This window comes from Phyllobates terribilis, unplaced genomic scaffold (genome assembly GCF_046119375.1).
Source record: "Phyllobates terribilis strain yellow unplaced genomic scaffold, ASM4611937v1 Scaffold_2__4_contigs__length_985480577, whole genome shotgun sequence".
Classification (NCBI taxonomy): Eukaryota; Metazoa; Chordata; class Amphibia; order Anura; family Dendrobatidae; genus Phyllobates; species Phyllobates terribilis.
In genome coordinates, this window is record NW_027362762.1 from 599,321,340 (window position 1) to 599,347,619 (window position 26,280).

Here is a 26,280-nt window from a genome sequence, read left to right on the forward strand (position 1 = left end):
TACCCACACACATTTGGAACTCTCCTGGGGTACCCTCACACATATTATTCCCTCATTTAGTGGATAATTTCACAAAAAAATTGAAATTTTCAAAAATCCAAAATATTGGCTGAAAACGACTAAATATCACGGACTCATTGGGCGAATCGCTCTGGAACTGAAATCGGAAAGCTCACTTACATTTGCCCTATCTGAAAGTCTGATAAATGCCAGAAAAAGGACTAAGTCCAAAAAACAAATTTGTTCAACTTTTTTCAATTTTACCCCGGCGGGATATATATTCTACCCACACACATTTGGAACTCTCCTGGGGTACCCTCACACATATTATTCCCTCATTTAGTGGATATTTTCACAAAAAAGTGAAATTTTCAAAATTCCAAAATATTGGCTGAAATCGACTAAATATCAACGACTCATTGGGCGAATCGCTATGGAACTGAAATCGGAATGCTCACTGACATTTCCCCTATCTGAAAGTCTCATAAACGCCAGAAAAATGACTAAGTCCAAAAAAAAATGTGTTCAACTTTTTTCAATTTTACCCCCTTGGGATATATATTCTACCCACACACATTTGGAACTCTCCTGGGGTACCCTCACACATATTATTCCCTCATTTAGTGGATATTTTCACAAAAAAGTGAAATTTTCAAAATTCAAAATATTGGCTGAAAACGACTAAATATCAAGGACTCATTGGGCGAATCGCTCTGGAACTGAAATCGGAACGCTCACTGACATTTCCACTATCTGAAAGTTTGATAAACGCCAGAAAAATGACTAAGTCCAAAAAAAAATTTTGTTCAACTTTTTTCAATTTTACCCCCGTGGGATATATATTCTACCCACACACATTTGGAACTCTCCTGGGGTACCCTCACACATATTATTCCCTCATTTAGTGGATATTTTCACAAAAAAGTGAAATTTTCAAAATTCCAAAACATTGGCTGAAATGGACTAAACATCAACGACTCAATGGGCGAATCGCTCTGGAACTGAAATCGGAAAGCTCACTGACATTTCCCCTATCTGAAAGTCTGATAAACGCCAGAAAAAGGACTAAGTCCAAATAACAAATTTGTTCAACTTTTTTCAATTTTACCCCGGTGGGATATATATTCTACCCACACACATTTGGAACTCTCCTGGGGTAACCTCACACATATTATTCCCTCATTTAGTGGATATTTTCACAAAAAAGAGAAATTTTCAAAATTCCAAAATATTGGCTGAAATCTACTAAATATCAACGACTCATTGGGCGAATCGCTATGGAACTGAAATCGGAATGCTCACTGACATTTCGCCTATCTGAAAGTCTCATAAACGAAAGAAAAATGACTAAGTCCAAAAAAAAAATGTGTTCAACTTTTTTCAATTTTACCCCCTTGGGATATATATTCTACCCACACACATTTGGAACTCTCCTGGGGTACCCTCACACATATTATTCCCTCATTTAGTGGATATTTTCACAAAAAAGTGAAATTTTCAATATTCCACAAATTTGCCTGAAAACGACGAAATATCATGGACTCATTGCGCGAATCGCTCTGGAACTGAAATCGGAACGCTCACTGACATTTCCCCTATCTGAAAGTCTGATAAACGCCGGGAAAAATGACTAAGTCCAAAAAAAATTTTTTTAAAACTTTTTTCAATTTTACCCCCGTGGGATATATATTCTACCCACACACATTTGGAACTCTTCTGGGGTTGCCTCACACATATTATTCCCTCATTTAGTGGATATTTTCACAAAAAAGTGAAATTTTCAAAATTCAAAAACATTGGCTGAAAACGACTAAATATCAAGGACTCATTGGGCGAATCGCTCTGGAACTGAAATCGGAACGCTCACTGACATTTGCCCAATCTGAAAGTCTGATAAACGCTGGAAAAATGACTAAGTCCAAAAAAAAAAATTTGTTCAACTTTTTTCAATTTTACCCCTGTGCGATATATATTCTACCCACACACATTCGGAACTCCCCTGGGGTACCCTCACACATATTATTCCCTCATTTAGTGGATATTTTCACAAAAAAGTGAAATTTTCAAAATTCCAAAACATTGGCTGAAATGGACTAAATATCAACGACTCATTGGGCGAATCGCTCTGGAACTGAAATCGGAAAGCTCACTGACATTTCCCCTATCTGAAAGTCTGATAAACGCCAGAAAAAGGACTAAGTCCAAAAAACAAATTTGTTCAAATTTTTTCAATTTTACCCCGGTGGGATATATATTCTACCCACACACATTTGGAACTCTCCTGGGGTAACCTCACACATATTATTCCCTCATTTAGTGGATATTTTCACAAAAAAGTGAAATTTTCAAAATTCCAAAATATTGGCTGAAATCTACTAAATATCAACGACTCATTGGGCGAATCACTATGGAACTGAAATCGGAATGCTCACTGACATTTCGCCTATCTGAAAGTCTCATAAACGAAAGAAAAATGACTAAGTCCAAAAAAAAAATGTGTTCAACTTTTTTCAATTTTACCCCCTTGGGATATATATTCTACCCACACACATTTGGAACTCTCCTGGGGTACGCTCACACATATTATTCCCTCATTTAGTGGATATTTTCACAAAAAAGTGAAATTTTCAATATTCCACAAATTTGCCTGAAAACGACGAAATATCATGGACTCATTGCGCGAATCGCTCTGGAACTGAAATCGGAACGCTCACTGACATTTCCCCTATCTGAAAGTCTGATAAACGCCGGAAAAATGACTAAGTCCAAAAAAAAATTTTGTTCAACTTTTTTCAATTTTACCCCCGTGGGATATATATTCTACCCACACACATTTGGAACTCTCCTGGGGTACCCTCACACATATTATTCCCTCATTTAGTGGATATTTTCACAAAAAAGTGAAATTTTCAAAATTCTAAAATATTGGCTGAAATCGACTAAATATCAAGGACTCATTGCGCGAATCGCTCTGGAACTGAAATCGGAACGCTCACTGACATTTCCCCTATCTGAAAGTCTGATAAACGCCGGAAAAATGACTAAGTCCAAAAAAAATTTTTTTAAAACTTTTTTCAATTTTACCCCCGTGGGATATATATTCTACCCACACACATTTGGAACTCTTCTGGGGTTGCCTCACACATATTATTCCCTCATTTAGTGGATATTTTCACAAAAAAGTGAAATTTTCAAAATTCAAAAACATTGGCTGAAAACGACTAAATATCAAGGACTCATTGGGCGAATCGCTCTGGAACTGAAATCGGAACGCTCACTGACATTTGCCCAATCTGAAAGTCTGATAAACGCTGGAAAAATGACTAAGTCCAAAAAAAAAAATTTGTTCAACTTTTTTCAATTTTACCCCTGTGCGATATATATTCTACCCACACACATTTGGAACTCTCCTGGGGTACCCTCACACATATTATTCCCTCATTTAGTGGATATTTTCACAAAAAAGTGAAATTTTCAAAATTCCAAAATATTGGCTGAAATCTACTAAATATCAACGACTCATTGGGCGAATCGCTATGGAACTGAAATCGGAATGCTCACTGACATTTCCCCTATCTGAAAGTCTCATAAACGCCAGAAAAATGACTAAGTCCAAAAAAAAAATGTGTTCAACTTTTTTCAATTTTACCCCCTTGGGATATATATTCTACCCACACACATTTGGAACTCTCCTGGGGTACCCTCACACATATTATTCCCTCATTTAGTGGATATTTTCACAAAAAAGTGAAATTTTCAAAATTCAAAATATTGGCTGAAAACGACTAAATATCAAGGACTCATTGGGCGAATCGCTCTGGAACTGAAATCGGAACGCTCACTGACATTTCCACTATCTGAAAGTTTGATAAACGCCAGAAAAATGACTAAGTCCAAAAAAAAATTTTGTTCAACTTTTTTCAATTTTACCCCCGTGGGATATATATTCTACCCACACACATTTGGAACTCTCCTGGGGTACCCTCACACATATTATTCCCTCATTTAGTGGATATTTTCACAAAAAAGTGAAATTTTCAAAATTCTAAAATATTGGCTGAAATCGACTAAATATCAAGGACTCATTGTGCGAATCGCTAGGGAACTGAAATCGGAATGCTCACTAACATTTCCCCTATCTGAAAGTCTGATAAACGGCGGAAAAATGACTAAGTCCAAAAAAAATTTTTTTCAACTTTTTTCAATTTTACCCCCGTGGGATATATATTCTACCCACACACATTTGGAACTCTCCTGTGGTACCCTCACACATATTATTCCCTCATTTAGTGGATATTTTCACAAAAAAGTGAAATTTTCAAAATTCCAAAACATTGGCTGAAATGGACTAAATATCAACGACTCATTGGGCGAATCGCTCTGGAACTGAAATCGGAAAGCTCACTGACATTTCCCCTATCTGAAAGTCTGATAAACGCCAGAAAAAGGACTAAGTCCAAAAAACAAATTTGTTCAACTTTTTTCAATTTTACCCCGGTGGGATATATATTCTACCCACACACATTTGGAACTCTCCTGGGGTAACCTCACACATATTATTCCCTCATTTAGTGGATATTTTCACAAAAAAGTGAAATTTTCAAAATTCCAAAATATTGGCTGAAATCTACTAAATATCAACGACTCATTGGGCGAATCACTATGGAACTGAAATCGGAATGCTCACTGACATTTCGCCTATCTGAAAGTCTCATAAACGAAAGAAAAATGACTAAGTCCAAAAAACAAATGTGTTCAACTTTTTTCAATTTTACCCCCTTGGGATATATATTCTACCCACACACATTTGGAACTCTCCTGGGGTACCCTCACACATATTATTCCCTCATTTAGTGGATATTTTCACAAAAAAGTGAAATTTTCAATATTCCACAAATTTGCCTGAAAACGACGAAATATCATGGACTCATTGCGCGAATCGCTCTGGAACTGAAATCGGAACGCTCACTGACATTTCCCCTATCTGAAAGTCTGATAAACGCCGGAAAAATGACTAAGTCCAAAAAAAAATTTTGTTCAACTTTTTTCAATTTTACCCCCGTGGGATATATATTCTACCCACACACATTTGGAACTCTCCTGGGGTACCCTCACACATATTATTCCCTCATTTAGTGGATATTTTCACAAAAAAGTGAAATTTTCAAAATTCCAAAACATTGGCTGAAATGGACTAAATATCAACGACTCATTGGGCGAATCGCTCTGGAACTGAAATCGGAAAGCTCACTGACATTTCCCCTATCTGAAAGTCTGATAAACGCCAGAAAAAGGACTAAGTCCAAAAAACAAATTTGTTCAAATTTTTTCAATTTTACCCCGGTGGGATATATATTCTACCCACACACATTTGGAACTCTCCTGGGGTAACCTCACACATATTATTCCCTCATTTAGTGGATATTTTCACAAAAAAGTGAAATTTTCAAAATTCCAAAATATTGGCTGAAATCTACTAAATATCAACGACTCATTGGGCGAATCACTATGGAACTGAAATCGGAATGCTCACTGACATTTCGCCTATCTGAAAGTCTCATAAACGAAAGAAAAATGACTAAGTCCAAAAAAAAAATGTGTTCAACTTTTTTCAATTTTACCCCCTTGGGATATATATTCTACCCACACACATTTGGAACTCTCCTGGGGTACCCTCACACATATTATTCCCTCATTTAGTGGATATTTTCACAAAAAAGTGAAATTTTCAATATTCCACAAATTTGCCTGAAAACGACGAAATATCATGGACTCATTGCGCGAATCGCTCTGGAACTGAAATCGGAACGCTCACTGACATTTCCCCTATCTGAAAGTCTGATAAACGCCGGAAAAATGACTAAGTCCAAAAAAAAATTTTGTTCAACTTTTTTCAATTTTACCCCCGTGGGATATATATTCTACCCACACACATTTGGAACTCTCCTGGGGTACCCTCACACATATTATTCCCTCATTTAGTGGATATTTTCACAAAAAAGTGAAATTTTCAAAATTCTAAAATATTGGCTGAAATCGACTAAATATCAAGGACTCATTGTGCGAATCGCTATGGAACTGAAATCGGAATGCTCACTAACATTTCCCCTATCTGAAAGTCTGATAAACGGCGGAAAAATGACTAAGTCGAAAAAAAAAAATTTGTTCAACTTTTTTCAATTTTACCCCTGTGCGATATATATTCTACCCACACACATTCGGAACTCCCCTGGGGTACCCTCACACATATTATTCCCTCATTTAGTGGATATTTTCACAAAAAAGTGAAATTTTCAAAATTCCAAAACATTGGCTGAAATGGACTAAACATCAACGACTCAATGGGCGAATCGCTCTGGAACTGAAATCGGAAAGCTCACTGACATTTCCCCTATCTGAAAGTCTGATAAACGCCAGAAAAAGGACTAAGTCCAAAAAACAAATTTGTTCAACTTTTTTCAATTTTACCCTGGTGGGATATATATTCTTCCCACACACATTTGGAACTCTCCTGGGGTAACCTCACACATATTATTCCCTCATTTAGTGGATATTTTCACAAAAAAGTGAAATTTTCAAAATTCCAAAATATTGGCTGAAATCTACTAAATATCAACGACTCATTGGGCGAATCGCTATGGAACTGAAATCGGAATGCTCACTGACATTTCGCCTATCTGAAAATCTCATAAACGAAAGAAAAATGACTAAGTCCAAAAAACAAATGTGTTCAACTTTTTTCAATTTTACCCCCTTGGAATATATATTCTACCCACACACATTTGGAACTCTCCTGGGGTACCCTCACACATATTATTCCCTCATTTAGTGGATATTTTCACAAAAAAGTGAAATTTTCAATATTCCACAAATTTGCCTGAAAACGACGAAATATCATGGACTCATTGCGCGAATCGCTCTGGAACTGAAATCGGAACGCTCACTGACATTTCCCCTATCTGAAAGTCTGATAAACGCCGGAAAAATGACTAAGTCCAAAAAAAAATTTTGTTCAACTTTTTTCAATTTTACCCCCGTGGGATATATATTCTACCCACACACATTTGGAACTCTCCTGGGGTACCCTCACACATATTATTCCCTCATTTAGTGGATATTTTCACAAAAAAGTGAAATTTTCAAAATTCCAAAACATTGGCTGAAATGGACTAAATATCAACGACTCATTGGGCGAATCGCTCTGGAACTGAAATCGGAAAGCTCACTGACATTTCCCCTATCTGAAAGTCTGATAAACGCCAGAAAAAGGACTAAGTCCAAAAAACAAATTTGTTCAAATTTTTTCAATTTTACCCCGGTGGGATATATATTCTACCCACACACATTTGGAACTCTCCTGGGGTAACCTCACACATATTATTCCCTCATTTAGTGGATATTTTCACAAAAAAGTGAAATTTTCAAAATTCCAAAATATTGGCTGAAATCTACTAAATATCAACGACTCATTGGGCGAATCACTATGGAACTGAAATCGGAATGCTCACTGACATTTCGCCTATCTGAAAGTCTCATAAACGAAAGAAAAATGACTAAGTCCAAAAAAAAAATGTGTTCAACTTTTTTCAATTTTACCCCCTTGGGATATATATTCTACCCACACACATTTGGAACTCTCCTGGGGTACCCTCACACATATTATTCCCTCATTTAGTGGATATTTTCACAAAAAAGTGAAATTTTCAATATTCCACAAATTTGCCTGAAAACGACGAAATATCATGGACTCATTGCGCGAATCGCTCTGGAACTGAAATCGGAACGCTCACTGACATTTCCCCTATCTGAAAGTCTGATAAACGCCGGAAAAATGACTAAGTCCAAAAAAAAATTTTGTTCAACTTTTTTCAATTTTACCCCCGTGGGATATATATTCTACCCACACACATTTGGAACTCTCCTGGGGTACCCTCACACATATTATTCCCTCATTTAGTGGATATTTTCACAAAAAAGTGAAATTTTCAAAATTCTAAAATATTGGCTGAAATCGACTAAATATCAAGGACTCATTGTGCGAATCGCTATGGAACTGAAATCGGAATGCTCACTAACATTTCCCCTATCTGAAAGTCTGATAAACGGCGGAAAAATGACTAAGTCCAAAAAAAATTTTTTTCAACTTTTTTCAATTTTACCCCCGTGGGATATATATTCTACCCACACACATTTGGAACTCTCCTGGGGTACCCTCACACATATTATTCCCTCATTTAGTGGATATTTTCACAAAAAAGTGAAATTTTCAAAATTCCAAAACATTGGCTGAAATGGACTAAACATCAACGACTCAATGGGCGAATCGCTCTGGAACTGAAATCGGAAAGCTCACTGACATTTCCCCTATCTGAAAGTCTGATAAACGCCAGAAAAAGGACTAAGTCCAAAAAACAAATTTGTTCAACTTTTTTCAATTTTACCCCGGTGGGATATATATTCTACCCACACACATTTGGAACTCTCCTGGGGTACCCTCACACATATTATTCCCTCATTTAGTGGATATTTTCACAAAAAAGTGAAATTTTCAAAATTCTAAAATATTGGCTGAAATCGACTAAATATCAAGGACTCATTGCGCGAATCGCTCTGGAACTGAAATCGGAACGCACACTGACAATTCCCCTATCTGAAAGTCTGATAAACGCCGGAAAAATGACTAAGTCCAAAAAAAATTTTTTTAAAACTTTTTTCAATTTTACCCCCGTGGGATATATATTCTACCCACACACATTTGGAACTCTTCTGGGGTTGCCTCACACATATTATTCCCTCATTTAGTGGATATTTTCACAAAAAAGTGAAATTTTCAAAATTCAAAAACATTGGCTGAAAACGACTAAATATCAAGGACTCATTGGGCGAATCGCTCTGGAACTGAAATCGGAACGCTCACTGACATTTGCCCAATCTGAAAGTCTGATAAACGCTGGAAAAATGACTAAGTCCAAAAAAAAAATTTGTTCAACTTTTTTCAATTTTACCCCTGTGCGATATATATTCTACCCACACACATTTGGAACTCTCCTGGGGTACCCTCACACATATTATTCCCTCATTTAGTGGATATTTTCACAAAAAAGTGAAATTTTCAAAATTCCAAAATATTGGCTGAAATCTACTAAATATCAACGACTCATTGGGCTAATCGCTATGGAACTGAAATCGGAATGCTCACTGACATTTCCCCTATCTGAAAGTCTCATAAACGCCAGAAAAATGACTAAGTCCAAAAAAAAAATGTGTTCAACTTTTTTCAATTTTACCCCCTTGGGATATATATTCTACCCACACACATTTGGAACTCTCCTGGGGTACCCTCACACATATTATTCCCTCATTTAGTGGATATTTTCACAAAAAAGTGAAATTTTCAAAATTCAAAATATTGGCTGAAAACGACTAAATATCAAGGACTCATTGGGCGAATCGCTCTGGAACTGAAATCGGAACGCTCACTGACATTTCCACTATCTGAAAGTTTGATAAACGCCAGAAAAATGACTAAGTCCAAAAAAAAATTTTGTTCAACTTTTTTCAATTTTACCCCCGTGGGATATATATTCTACCCACACACATTTGGAACTCTCCTGGGGTACCCTCACACATATTATTCCCTCATTTAGTGGATATTTTCACAAAAAAGTGAAATTTTCAAAATTCCAAAACATTGGCTGAAATGGACTAAATATCAACGACTCATTGGGCGAATCGCTCTGGAACTGAAATCGGAAAGCTCACTGACATTTCCCCTATCTGAAAGTCTGATAAACGCCAGAAAAAGGACTAAGTCCAAAAAACAAATTTGTTCAACTTTTTTCAATTTTACCCCGGTGGGATATATATTCTACCCACACACATTTGGAACTCTCCTGGGGTAACCTCACACATATTATTCCCTCATTTAGTGGATATTTTCACAAAAAAGTGAAATTTTCAAAATTCCAAAATATTGGCTGAAATCGACTAAATATCAACGACTCATTGGGCGAATCGCTATGGAACTGAAATCGGAATGCTCACTGACATTTCCCCTATCTGAAAGTCTCATAAACGAAAGAAAAATGACAGTCCAAAAAAAAAAGTGTTCAACTTTTTTCAATTTTACCCCCTTGGGATATATATTCTACCCACACACATTTGGAACTCTCCTGGGGTACCCTCACACATATTATTCCCTCATTTAGTGGATATTTTCACAAAAAAGTGAAATTTTCAATATTCCACAAATTTGCCTGAAAACGACGAAATATCATGGACTCATTGCGCGAATCGCTCTGGAACTGAAATCGGAACGCTCACTGACATTTCCCCTATCTGAAAGTCTGATAAACGCCGGAAAAATGACTAAGTCCAAAAAAAATTTTTTTAAAACTTTTTTCAATTTTACCCCCGTGGGATATATATTCTACAAACACACTTTTGGAACTCTTCTGGGGTTGCCTCACACATATTATTCCCTCATTTAGTGGATATTTTCACAAAAAAGTGAAATTTTCAAAATTCAAAAACATTGGCTGAAAACGACTAAATATCAAGGACTCATTGCGCGAATCGCTCTGGAACTGAAATCGGAACGCTCACTGACATTTGCCCAATCTGAAAGTCTGATAAACGCTGGAAAAATGACTAAGTCCAAAAAAAAAATTTGTTCAACTTTTTTCAATTTTACCCCTGTGCGATATATATTCTACCCACACACATTTGGAACTCTCCTGGGGTACCCTCACACATATTATTCCCTCATTTAGTGGATATTTTCACAAAAAAGTGAAATTTTCAAAATTCCAAAACATTGGCTGAAATGGACTAAATATCAACGACTCATTGGGCCAATCGCTCTGGAACTGAAATCGGAAAGCTCACTGACATTTCCCCTATCTGAAAGTCTGATAAACGCCAGAAAAAGGACTAAGTCCAAAAAACAAATTTGTTCAACTTTTTTCAATTTTACCCCGGTGGGATATATATTCTACCCACACACATTTGGAACTCTCCTGGGGTACCCTCACACATATTATTCCCTCATTTAGTGGATATTTTCACAAAAAAGTGAAATTTTCAAAATTCAAAAACATTTCCTGAAAACGACTAAATATCAAGGACTCATTGGGCGAATCGCTCTGGAACTGAAATCGGAACGCTCACTGACATTTGCCCAATCTGAAAGTCTGATAAACGCTGGAAAAATGACTAAGTCCAAAAAAAAAAATTTGTTCAACTTTTTTCAATTTTACCCCTGTGCGATATATATTCTACCCACACACATTTGGAACTCTCCTGGGGTACCCTCACACATATTATTCCCTCATTTAGTGGATATTTTCACAAAAAAGTGAAATTTTCAAAATTCAAAATATTGGCTGAAAACGACCAAATATCAAGGACTCATTGGGCGAATCGCTCTGGAACTGAAATCGGAACGCTCACTGACATTTCCACTATCTGAAAGTTTGATAAACGCCAGAAAAATGACTAAGTCCAAAAAAAAATTTTGTTCAACTTTTTTCAATTTTAGCCCCGTGGGATATATATTCTACCCACACACATTTGGAACTCTCCTGGGGTACCCTCACACATATTATTCCCTCATTTAGTGGATATTTTCACAAAAAAGTGAAATTTTCAAAATTCTAAAATATTGGCTGAAATCGACTAAATATCAAGGACTCATTGTGCGAATCGCTATGGAACTGAAATCGGAATGCTCACTAACATTTCCCCTATCTGAAAGTCTGATAAACGGCGGAAAAATGACTAAGTCCAAAAAAAATTTTTTTCAACTTTTTTCAATTTTACCCCCTTGGGATATATATTCTACCCACACACATTTGGAACTCTCCTGGGGTACCCTCACACATATTATTCCCTCATTTAGTGGATATTTTCACAAAAAAGTGAAATTTTCAAAATTCCAAAACATTGGCTGAAATGGACTAAATATCAACGACTCATTGGGCGAATCGCTCTGGAACTGAAATCGGAAAGCTCACTGACATTTCCCCTATCTGAAAGTCTGATAAACGCCAGAAAAAGGACTAAGTCCAAAAAACAAATTTGTTCAACTTTTTTCAATTTTACCCCGGTGGGATATATATTCTACCCACACACATTTGGAACTCTCCTGGGGTAACCTCACACATATTATTCCCTCATTTAGTGGATATTTTCACAAAAAAGTGAAATTTTCAAAATTCCAAAATATTGGCTGAAATCGACTAAATATCAACGACTCATTGGGCGAATCGCTATGGAACTGAAATCGGAATGCTCACTGACATTTCCCCTATCTGAAAGTCTCATAAACGAAAGAAAAATGACAGTCCAAAAAAAAAAGTGTTCAACTTTTTTCAATTTTACCCCCTTGGGATATATATTCTACCCACACACATTTGGAACTCTCCTGGGGTACCCTCGCACATATTATTCCCTCATTTAGTGGATATTTTCACAAAAAAGTGAAATTTTCAATATTCCACAAATTTGCCTGAAAACGACGAAATATCATGGACTCATTGCGCGAATCGCTCTGGAACTGAAATCGGAACGCTCACTGACATTTGCCTAATCTGAAAGTCTGATAAACGCTGGAAAAATGACTAAGTCCAAAAAAAAAAATTTGTTCAACTTTTTTCAATTTTACCCCTGTGCGATATATATTCTACCCACACACATTTGGAACTCTCCTGGGGTACCCTCACACATATTATTCCCTCATTTAGTGGATATTTTCACAAAAAAGTGAAATTTTCAAAATTCCAAAACATTGGCTGAAATGGACTAAACATCAACGACTCAATGGGCGAATCGCTCTGGAACTGAAATCGGAAAGCTCACTGACATTTCCCCTATCTGAAAGTCTGATAAACGCCAGAAAAAGGACTAAGTCCAAAAAACAAATTTGTTCAACTTTTTTCAATTTTACCCCGGTGGGATATATATTCTACCCACACACATTTGGAACTCTCCTGGGGTAACCTCACACATATTATTCCCTCATTTAGTGGATATTTTCACAAAAAAGTGAAATTTTCAAAATTCCAAAATATTGGCTGAAATCTACTAAATATCAACGACTCATTGGGCGAATCGCTATGGAACTGAAATCGGAATGCTCACTGACATTTCCCCTATCTGAAAGTCTCATAAACGCCAGAAAAATGACTAAGTCCAAAAATAAAATGTGTTCAACTTTTTTCAATTTTACCCCCTTGGGATATATATTCTACCCACACACATTTGGAACTCTCCTGGGGTACCCTCACACATATTATTCCCTCATTTAGTGGATATTTTCACAAAAAAGTGAAATTTTCAAAATTCAAAATATTGGCTGAAAACGACTAAATATCAAGGACTCATTGGGCGAATCGCTCTGGAACTGAAATCGGAACGCTCACTGACATTTCCACTATCTGAAAGTTTGATAAACGCCAGAAAAATGACTAAGTCCACAAAAAAATTTTGTTCAACTTTTTTCAATTTTACCCCCGTGGGATATATGTTCTACCCACACACATTTGGAAGTCTCCTGGGGTACCCTCACACATATTATTCCCTCATTTAGTGGATATTTTCACAAAAAAGTGAAATTTTCAAAATTCTAAAATATTGGCTGAAATCGACTAAATATCAAGGACTCATTGTGCGAATCGCTATGGAACTGAAATCGGAATGCTCACTAACATTTCCCCTATCTGAAAGTCTGATAAACGGCGGAAAAATGACTAAGTCCAAAAAAAATTTTTTTCAACTTTTTTCAATTTTACCCCCGTGGGATATATATTCTACCCACACACATTTGGAACTCTCCTGGGGTACCCTCACACATATTATTCCCTCATTTAGTGGATATTTTCACAAAAAAGTGAAATTTTCAAAATTCCAAAACATTGGCTGAAATGGACTAAATATCAACGACTCATTGGGCGAATCGCTCTGGAACTGAAATCAGAAAGCTCACTGACATTTCCCCTATCTGAAAGTCTGATAAACGCCAGAAAAAGGACTAAGTCCAAAAAACAAATTTGTTCAACTTTTTTCAATTTTACCCCGGTGGGATATATATTCTACCCACACACATTTGGAACTCTCCTGGGGTAACCTCACACATATTATTCCCTTATTTAGTGGATATTTTCACAAAAAAGTGAAATTTTCAAAATTCCAAAATATTGGCTGAAATCGACTAAATATCAACGACTCATTGGGCGAATCGCTATGGAACTGAAATCGGAATGCTCACTGACATTTCCCCTATCTGAAAGTCTCATAAACGAAAGAAAAATGACAGTCCAAAAAAAAAAGTGTTCAACTTTTTTCAATTTTACCCCCTTGGGATATATATTCTACCCACACACATTTGGAACTCTCCTGGGGTACCCTCACACATATTATTCCCTCATTTAGTGGATATTTTCACAAAAAAGTGAAATTTTCAAAATTCCAAAACATTGGCTGAAATGGACTAAACATCAACGACTCAATGGGCGAATCGCTCTGGAACTGAAATCGGAAAGCTCACTGACATTTCCCCTATCTGAAAGTCTGATAAACGCCAGAAAAAGGACTAAGTCCAAAAAACAAATTTATTCAACTTTTTCAATTTTACCCCGGTGGGATATATATTCTACCCACACACATTTGGAACTCTCCTGGGGTTGCCTCACACATATTATTCCCTCATTTAGTGGATATTTTCACAAAAAAGTGAAATTTTCAAAATTCAAAAACATTGGCTGAAAACGACTAAATATCAAGGACTCATTGGGCGAATCGCTCTGGAACTGAAATCGGAACGCTCACTGACATTTCCACTATCTGAAAGTTTGATAAACGCCAGAAAAATGACTAAGTCCAAAAAAAAATTTTGTTCAACTTTTTTCAATTTTACCCCCGTGGGATATATATTCTACCCACACACATTTGGAACTCTCCTGGGGTACCCTCACACATATTATTCCCTCATTTAGTGGATATTTTCACAAAAAAGTGAAATTTTCAAAATTCTAAAATATTGGCTGAAATCGACTAAATATCAAGGACTCATTGTGCGAATCGCTATGGAACTGAAATCGGAATGCTCACTAACATTTCCCCTATCTGAAAGTCTGATAAACGGCGGAAAAATGACTAAGTCCAAAAAAAATTTTTTTCAACTTTTTTCAATTTTACCCCCGTGGGATATATATTCTACCCACACACATTTGGAACTCTCCTGGGGTACCCTCACACATATTATTCCCTCATTTGGTGGATATTTTCACAAAAAAGTGAAATTTTTAAAATTCCAAAACATTGGCTGAAATGGACTAAATATCAACGACTCATTGGGCGAATCGCTCTGGAACTGAAATCGGAAAGCTCACTTACATTTCCCCTATCTGAAAGTCTGATAAACGCCAGAAAAAGGACTAAGTCCAAAAAACAAATTTGTTCAACTTTTTTCAATTTTACCCCGGTGGGATATATATTCTACCCACACACATTTGGAACTCTCCTGGGGTAACCTCACACATATTATTCCCTCATTTAGTGGATATTTTCACAAAAAAGTGAAATTTTCAAAATTCCAAAATATTGGCTGAAATCTACTAAATATCAACGACTCATTGGGCGAATCGCTATGGAACTGAAATCGGAATGCTCACTGACATTTCGCCTATCTGAAAGTCTCATAAACGAAAGAAAAATGACTAAGTCCAAAAAAAAAATGTGTTCAACTTTTTTCAATTTTACCCCCTTGGCATATATATTCTACCCACACACATTTGGAACTCTCCTGGGGTACCCTCACACATATTATTCCCTCATTTAGTGGATATTTTCACAAAAAAGTGAAATTTTCAATATTCCACAAATTTGCCTGAAAACGACGAAATATCATGGACTCATTGCGCGAATCGCTCTGGAACTGAAATCGGAACGCTCACTGACATTTCCCCTATCTGAAAGTCTGATAAACGCCGGAAAAATTACTAAGTCCAAAAAAAATTTTTTTAAAACTTTTTTCAATTTTACCCCCGTGGGATATATATTCTACCCACACACATTTGGAACTCTTCTGGGGTTGCCTCACACATATTATTCCCTCATTTAGTGGATATTTTCACAAAAAAGTGAAATTTTCAAAATTCAAAAACATTGGCTGAAAACGACTAAATATCAAGGACTCATTGGGCGAATCGCTCTGGAACTGAAATCGGAACGCTCACTGACATTTGTCCAATCTGAAAGTCTGATAAACGCTGGAAAAATGACTAAGTCCAAAAAAAAAAATTTGTTCAACTTTTTTCAATTTTACCCCTGTGCGATATATATTCTACCCACACACATTCGGAACTCTCCTGGGGTACCCTCACACATATTATTCCCTCATTTAGTGGATATTTTCACAAAAAAGTGAAATTTTCAAAATTCCAAAACATTGGCTGAAATGGACTAAACATCAACGACTCAATGGGCGAATCGCTCTGGAACTGAAATCGGAAAGCTCACTGACATTTCCCCTATCTGAAAGTCTGATAAACGCCAGAAAAAGGACTAAGTCCAAAAAACAAATTTGTTCAACTTTTTTCAATTTTACCCTGGTGGGATATATATTCTACCCACACACATTTGGAACTCTCCTGGGGTAACCTCACACATATTATTCCCTCATTTAGTGGATATTTTCACAAAAAAGTGAAATTTTCAAAATTCCAAAATATTGGCTGAAATCTACTAAATATCAACGACTCATTGGGCGAATCGCTATGGAACTGAAATCGGAATGCTCACTGACATTTCGCCTATCTGAAAGTCTCATAAACGAAAGAAAAATGACTAAGTCCAAAAAACAAATGTGTTCAACTTTTTTCAATTTTACCCCCTTGGGATATATATTCTACCCACACACATTTGGAACTCTCCTGGGGTACCCTCACACATATTATTCCCTCATTTAGTGGATATTTTCACAAAAAAGTGAAATTTTCAATATTCCACAAATTTGCCTGAAAACGACGAAATATCATGGACTCATTGCGCGAATCGCTCTGGAACTGAAATCGGAACGCTCACTGACATTTCCCCTATCTGAAAGTCTGATAAACGCCGGAAAAATGACTAAGTCCAAAAAAAATTTTTTTAAAACTTTTTTCAATTTTACCCCCGTGGGATATATATTCTACCCACACACATTTGGAACTCTTCTGGGGTTGCCTCACACATATTATTCCCTCATTTAGTGGATATTTTCACAAAAAAGTGAAATTTTCAAAATTCAAAAACATTGGCTGAAAACGACTAAATATCAAGGACTCATTGGGCGAATCGCTCTGGAACTGAAATCGGAACGCTCACTGACATTTGCCCAATCTGAAAGTCTGATAAACGCTGGAAAAATGACTAAGTCCAAAAAAAAAAATTTGTTCAACTTTTTTCAATTTTACCCCTGTGCGATATATATTCTACCCACACACATTTGGAACTCTCCTGCTGTACCCTCACACATATTATTCCCTCATTTAGTGGATATTTTCACAAAAAAGTGAAATTTTCAAAATTCCAAAACATTGGCTGAAATGGACTAAACATCAACGACTCAATGGGCGAATCGCTCTGGAACTGAAATCGGAAAGCTCACTGACATTTCCCCTATCTGAAAGTCTGATAAATGCCAGAAAAAGGACTAAGTCCAAAAAACAAATTTGTTCAACTTTTTTCAATTTTACCCCGGTGGGATATATATTCTACCCACACACATTTGGAACTCTCCTGGGGTAACCTCACACATATTATTCCCTCATTTAGTGGATATTTTCACAAAAAAGTGAAATTTTCAAAATTCCAAAATATTGGCTGAAATCTACTAAATATCAACGACTCATTGGGCGAATCGCTATGGAACTGAAATCGGAATGCTCACTGACATTTCGCCTATCTGAAAGTCTCATAAACGAAAGAAAAATGACTAAGTCCAAAAAAAAAATGTTTTCAACTTTTTTCAATTTTACCCCCTTGGGATATATATTCTACCCACACACATTTGGAACTCTCCTGGGGTACCCTCACACATATTATTCCCTCATTTAGTGGATATTTTCACAAAAAAGTGAAATTTTCAATATTCCACAAATTTGCCTGAAAACGACGAAATATCATGGACTCATTGCGCGAATCGCTCTGGAACTGAAATCGGAACGCTCACTGACATTTCCCCTATCTGAAAGTCTGATAAACGCCGGAAAAATGACTAAGTCCAAAAAAAATTTTTTTAAAACTTTTTTCAATTTTACCCCCGTGGGATATATATTCTACCCACACACATTTGGAACTCTTCTGGGGTTGCCTCACACATATTATTCCCTCATTTAGTGGATATTTTCACAAAAAAGTGAAATTTTCAAAATTCAAAAACATTGGCTGAAAACGACTAAATATCAAGGACTCATTGGGCGAATCGCTCTGGAACTGAAATCGGAACGCTCACTGACATTTGCCCAATCTGAAAGTCTGATAAACGCTGGAAAAATGACTAAGTCCAAAAAAAAAAATTTGTTCAACTTTTTTCAATTTTACCCCTGTGCGATATATATTCTACCCACACACATTTGGAACTCTCCTGGGGTACCCTCACACATATTATTCCCTCATTTAGTGGATATTTTCACAAAAAAGTGAAATTTTCAAAATTCCAAAACATTGGCTGAAATGGACTAAACATCAACGACTCAATGGGCGAATCGCTCTGGAACTGAAATCGGAAAGCTCACAGACATTTCCCCTATCTGAAAGTCTGATAAACGCCAGAAAAAGGACTAAGTCCAAAAAACAAATTTGTTCAACTTTTTTCAATTTTACCCCCGTGGGATATATATTCTACCCACACACATTAGGAACTCTCCTGGGGTACCCTCACATATATTATTCCCTCATTTAGTGGATATTTTCACAAAAAAGTGAAATTTTCAAAAATCCAAAATATTGGCTGAAAACGACTAAATATCAAGGACTCATTGGGAGAATCGCTATGGAACTGAAATCGGAATGCTCACTGACATTTCCCCTTTCTGAAAGTCTCATAGACACCAGAAAAATGACTAAGCCCAAAAAAAAAATGTGTTCAACTTTTTTCATTTTTACCCCAGTGGGATATATATTCTACCCACACACATTTGGAACTCTCCTGGGGTACCCTCACACATATTATTCCCTCATTTAGTGGATAATTTCACAAAATAATTGAAATTTTCAAAAATCCAAAATATTGGCTGAAAACGACTAAATATCAAGGACTCATTGGGCGAATCGCTCTGGAACTGAAATCGGAAAGCTCACTTACATTTGCCCTATCTGAAAGTCTGATAAATGCCAGAAAAAGGACTAAGTCCAAAAAACAAATTTGTTCAACTTTTTTCAATTTTACCCCGGTGGGATATATATTCTACCCACACACATTTGGAACTCTCCTGGGGTACCCTCACACATATTATTCCCTCATTTAGTGGATATTTTAACAAAAAAAATGAAATTTTCAAAATTCCAAAATATTGGCTGAAATCGATTAAATATCAACGACTCATTGGGCGAATCGCTATGGAACTGAAATCGGAATGCTCACTGACATTTCCCCTATCTGAAAGTCTCATAAATGCCAGAAAAATAACTAAGTCCAAAAAAAAAATGTGTTCAACTTTTTTCAATTTTACCCCCTTGGGATATATATTCTACCCACACACATTTGGAACTCTCCTGGGGTACCCTCACACATATTATTCCCTCATTTAGTGGATATTTTCACAAAAAAGTGAAATTTTCAAAATTCAAAATATTGGCTGAAAACGACTAAATATCAAGGACTCATTGGGCGAATCGCTCTGGAACTGAAATCGGAACGCTCACTGACATTTCCACTATCTGAAAGTTTGATAAACGCCAGAAAAATGACTAAGTCCAAAAAAAAATTTTGTTCAACTTTTTTCAATTTTACCCCCGTGGGATATATATTCTTCCCACACACATTTGGAACTCTCCTGGGGTACCCTCACACATATTATTCCCTCATTTAGTGGATATTTTCACAAAAAAGTGAAATTTTCAAAATTCTAAAATATTGGCTGAAATCGACTAAATATCAAGGACTCATTGTGCGAATCGCTATGGAACTGAAATCGGAATGCTCACTAACATTTCCCCTATCTGAAAGTCTGATAAACGGCGGAAAAATGACTAAGTCCAAAAAAAATTTTTTTCAACTTTTTTCAATTTTACCCCCGTGGGATATATATTCTACCCACACACATTTGGAACTCTCCTGGGGTACCCTCACACATATTATTCCCTCATTTAGTGGATATTTTCACAAAAAAGTGAAATTTTCAAAATTCCAAAACATTGGCTGAAAGGGACTAAATATCAACGACTCATTGGGCGAATGGCTCTGGAACTGAAATCGGAAAGCTCACTGACATTTCCCCTATCTGAAAGTCTGATAAACGCCAGAAAAAGGACTAAGTCCAAAAAACAAATTTGTTCAACTTTTTTCAATTTTACCCCGGTGGGATATATATTCTACCCACACACATTTGGAACTCTCCTGCGGTAACCTCACACATATTATTCCCTCATTTAGTGGATATTTTCACAAAAAAGTGAAATTTTCAAAATTCCAAAATATTGGCTGAAATCGACTAAATATCAACGACTCATTGGGCGAATCGCTATGGAACTGAAATCGGAATGCTCACTGACATTTCCCCTATCTGAAAGTCTCATAAACGAAAGAAAAATGACTAAGTCCAAAAAAAAAATGTGTTCAACTTTTTTCAATTTTACCCCCTTGGGATATATATTCTACCCACACACATTTGGAACTCTCCTGGGGTACCCTCACACATATTATTCCCTCATTTAGTGGATATTTTCACAAAAAAGTGAAATTTTCAATATTCCACAAATTTGCCTGAAAACGACGAAATATCATGGACTCATTGCGCGAATCGCTCTGGAACTGAAATGGGAACGCTCACTGACATTTCCCCTATCTGAAAGTCTGATAAACGCCGGAAAAATGACTAAGTCCAAAAAAAATTTTTTTTAAACTATTTTCAATTCTACCCCCGTGGGATATATATTCTACCCACACACATTTGGAACTCTTCTGGGGTTGCCTCACACATATTATTCCCTCATTTAGTGGATATTTTCACAAAAAAGTGAAATTTTCAAAATTCAAAAACATTGGCTGAAAACGACTAAATATCAAGGACTCATTGGGCGAATCGCTCTGGAACTGAAATCGGAACGCTCACTGACATTTGCCCAATCTGAAAGTCTGATAAACGCTGGAAAAATGACTAAGTCCAAAAAAAAAAATTTGTTCAACTTTTTTCAATTTTACCCCTGTGCGATATATATTCTACCCACACACATTTGGAACTCTCCTGGGGTACCCTCACACATATTATTCCCTCATTTAGTGGATATTTTCAAAAAAAAGTGAAATTTTCAAAATTCCAAAACATTGGCTGAAATGGACTAAATATCTACGACTCATTGGGCCAATCGCTCTGGAACTGAAATCGGAAAGCTCACTGACATTTCCCCTATCTGAAAGTCTGATAAACGCCAGAAAAAGGACTAAGTCCAAAAAACAAATTTGTTCAACTTTTTTCAATTTTACCCCGGTGGGATATATATTCTACCCACACACATTTGGAACTCTCCTGGGGTAACCTCACACATATTATTCCCTCATTTAGTGGATATTTTCACAAAAAAGTGAAATTTTCAAAATTCCAAAATATTGGCTGAAATCTACTAAATATCAACGACTCATTGGGCGAATCGCTATGGAACTGAAATCGGAATGCTCACTGACATTTCGCCTATCTGAAAGTCTCATAAACGAAAGAAAAATGACTAAGTCCAAAAAAAAAATGTGTTCAACTTTTTTCAATTTTACCCCCTTGGGATATATATTCTACCCACACACATTTGGAACTCTCCTGGGGTACCCTCACACATATTATTCCCTCATTTAGTGGATATTTTCACAAAAAAGTGAAATTTTCAAAATTCCAAAATATTGGCTGAAATCGACTAAATATCAACGACTCATTGGGCGAATCACTATGGAACTGAAATCGGAATGCTCACTAACATTTCCCCTATCTGAAAGTAGGATAAACGGCGGAAAAATGACTAAGTCCAAAAAAACCTTTTTTTCAACTATTTTCAATTTTACCCCCGTGGGATATATATTTTACCCACACACATTTGGAACTCTCCTGGGGTACCCTCACACATATTATTCCCTCATTTAGTGGATATTTTCACAAAAAAGTGAAATTTTCAAAATTCCAAAATATTGGCTGAAATCGACTAAATATCAACGACTCATTGGGCGAATCGCTATGGAACTGAAATCGGAATGCTCACTGACATTTCCCCTATCTGAAAGTCTGATAAACGCCAGAAAAATGACTAAGTCCAAAAAAAAAATGTGTTCAACTTTTTTCAATTTTACCCCCTTGGGATATATATTCTACCCACACACATTTGGAACTCTCCTGGGGTACACTCACACATATTATTCCCTCATTTAGTGGATATTTTCACAAAAAAGTGAAATTTTCAAAATTCTAAAATATTGGCTGAAATCGACTAAATATCAAGGACTCATTGTGCGAATTGCTATGGAACTGAAATCGGAATGCTCACTAACATTTCCCCTATCTGAAAGTAGGATAAACGGCGGAAAAATGACTAAGTCCAAAAAAACCTTTTTTTCAACTTTTTTCAATTTTACCCCCGGTGGGATATATATTTTACCCACACACATTTGGAACTCTCCTGGGGTACCCTCACACATATTATTCCCTCATTTAGTGGATATTTTCACAAAAAAGTGAAATTTTCAAAATTCTAAAATATTGGCTGAAATCGACTAAATATCAAGGACTCATTGTGCGAATCGCTATGGAACTGAAATCGGAATGCTCACTAACATTTCCCCTATCTGAAAGTCTGATAAACGGCGGAAAAATGACTAAGTCCAAAAAAAATTTTTTTCAACTTTTTTCAATTTTACCCCGGTGGGATATATATTCTACCCACACACATTTGGAACTCTCCTGCGGTAACCTCACACATATTATTCCCTCATTTAGTGGATATTTTCACAAAAAAGTGAAATTTTCAAAATTCCAAAATATTGGCTGAAATCGACTAAATATCAACGACTCATTGGGCGAATCGCTATGGAACTGAAATCGGAATGCTCACTGACATTTCCCCTATCTGAAAGTCTCATAAACGAAAGAAAAATGACTAAGTCCAAAAAAAAAATGTGTTCAACTTTTTTCAATTTTACCCCCTTGGGATATATATTCTACCCACACACATTTGGAACTCTCCTGGGGTACCCTCACACATATTATTCCCTCATTTAGTGGATATTTTCACAAAAAAGTGAAATTTTCAATATTCCACAAATTTGCCTGAAAACGACGAAATATCATGGACTCATTGGGCGAATCGCTCTGGAACTGAAATCGGAACGCTCACTGACATTTCCCCTATCTGAAAGTCTGATAAACGCCGGAAAAATGACTAAGTCCAAAAAAAATTTTTTTTAAACTATTTTCAATTCTGCCCCCGTGGGATATATATTCTACCCACACACATTTGGAACTCTTCTGGGGTTGCCTCACACATATTATTCCCTCATTTAGTGGATATTTTCACAAAAAAGTGAAATTTTCAAAATTCAAAAACATTGGCTGAAAACGACTAAATATCAAGGACTCATTGGGCGAATCGCTCTGGAACTGAAATCGGAACGCTCACTGACATTTGCCCAATCTGAAAGTCTGATAAACGCTGGAAAAATGACTAAGTCCAAAAAAAAAAATTTGTTCAACTTTTTTCAATTTTACCCCTGTGCGATATATATTCTACCCACACACATTTGGAACTCTCCTGGGGTACCCTCACACATATTATTCCCTCATTTAGTGGATATTTTCACAAAAAAGTGACATTTTCAAAATTCCAAAATATTGGCTGAAATCGACTAAATATCAACGACTCATTGGGAGAATCGCTATGGAACTGAAATCGGAATGCTCACTGACATTTCCCCTTTCTGAAAGTCTCATAAACACCAGAAAAATGACTAAGCCCAAAAAAAAAATGTGTTCAACTTTTTTCATTTTTACCCCAGTGGGATATATATTCTACCCACACACATTTGGAACTCTCCTGGGGTACCCTCACACATATTATTCCCTCATTTAGTGGATAATTTCACAAAAAAATTGAAATTTTCAAAAACCAAATTATTGGCTGAAAACGACTAAATATCTCGGACTCATTGGGCGAATCGCTCTGGAACTGAAATCGGAACGCTCACTGACATTTCCCCTATCTGAAAGTCTGATAAACGCCAGAAAAATGACTAAGTCCAAAAAAAATTTTTTTAAAACTTTTTTCAATTTTACCCCCGTGGGATATATATTCTACCCACACACATTTGGAACTCTCCTGGGGTACCCTCACACATATTATTCCCTCATTTAATGGATATTTTAACAAAAAAATGAAATTTTCAAAATTCCAAAATATTGGCTGAAATCGACTAAATATCAACGACTCATTGGGCGAATCGCTATGGAACTGAAATCGGAATGCTCACTGACATTTCCCCTATCTGAAAGTCTCATAAACGCCAGAAAAATGACTAAGTCCAAAAAAAAAATGTGTTCAACTTTTTTCAATTTTACCCCCTTGGGATATATATTCTACCCACACACATTTGGAACTCTCCTGGGGTACCCTCACACATATTATTCCCTCATTTAGTGGATATTTTCACAAAAAAGTGAAATTTTCAAAATTCAAAATATTGGCTGAAAACGACTAAATATCAAGGACTCATTGGGCGAATCGCTCTGGAACTGAAATCGGAACGCTCACTGACATTTCCACTATCTGAAAGTTTGATAAACGCCAGAAAAATGACTAAGTCCAAAAAAAAATTTTGTTCAACTTTTTTCAATTTTACCCCGTGGGATATATATTCTACCCACACACATTTGGAACTCTCCTGGGGTACCCTCACACATATTATTCCCTCATTTAGTGGATATTTTCACAAAAAAGTGAAATTTTCAAAATTCCAAAATATTGGCTGAAATCTACTAAATATCAACGACTCATTGGGCGAATCGCTATGGAACTGAAATCGGAATGCTCACTGACATTTCGCCTATCTGAAAGTCTCATAAACGAAAGAAAAATGACTAAGTCCAAAAAAAAAATGTGTTCAACTTTTTTCAATTTTACCCCCTTGGGATATATATTCTACCCACACACATTTGGAACTCTCCTGGGGTACCCTCACACATATTATTCCCTCATTTAGTGGATATTTTCACAAAAAAGTGAAATTTTCAAAATTCCAAAATATTGGCTGAAATCGACTAAATATCAACGACTCATTGGGCGAATCGCTATGGAACTGAAATCGCAATGCTCACTAACATTTCCCCTATCTGAAAGTCTGATAAACGGCGGAAAAATAACTAATTCCAAAAAAAATTTTTTTCAACTTTTTTCAATTTTACCCCCGTGGGATATATATTCTACCCACACACATTTGGAGCTCTCCTGGGGTACCCTCACACATATTATTCCCTCATTTAGTGGATATTTTCACAAAAAAGTGAAATTTTCAAAATTCCAAAACATTGGCTGAAATTGACTAAATATCAACGACTCATTGGGCGAATGGCTCTGGAACTGAAATCGGAAAGCTCACTGACATTTCCCCTATCTGAAAGTCTGATAAACGCCAGAAAAAGGACTAAGTCCAAAAAACAAATTTGTTCAACTTTTTTCAATTTTACCCCGGTGGGATATATATTCTACCCACACACATTTGGAACTCTCCTGGGGTAACCTCACACATATTATTCCCTCATTTAGTGGATATTTTCACAAAAAAGTGAAATTTTCAAAATTCCAAAATATTGGCTGAAATCGACTAAATATCAACGACTCATTGGGCGAATCGCTATGGAACTGAAATCGGAATGCTCACTAACATTTCCCCTATCTGAAAGTAGGATAAACGGCGGAAAAATGACTAAGTCCAAAAAAACCTTTTTTTCAACTTTTTTCAATTTTACCCCCGGTGGGATATATATTTTACCCACACACATTTGGAACTCTCCTGGGGTACCCTCACACATATTATTCCCTCATTTAGTGGAT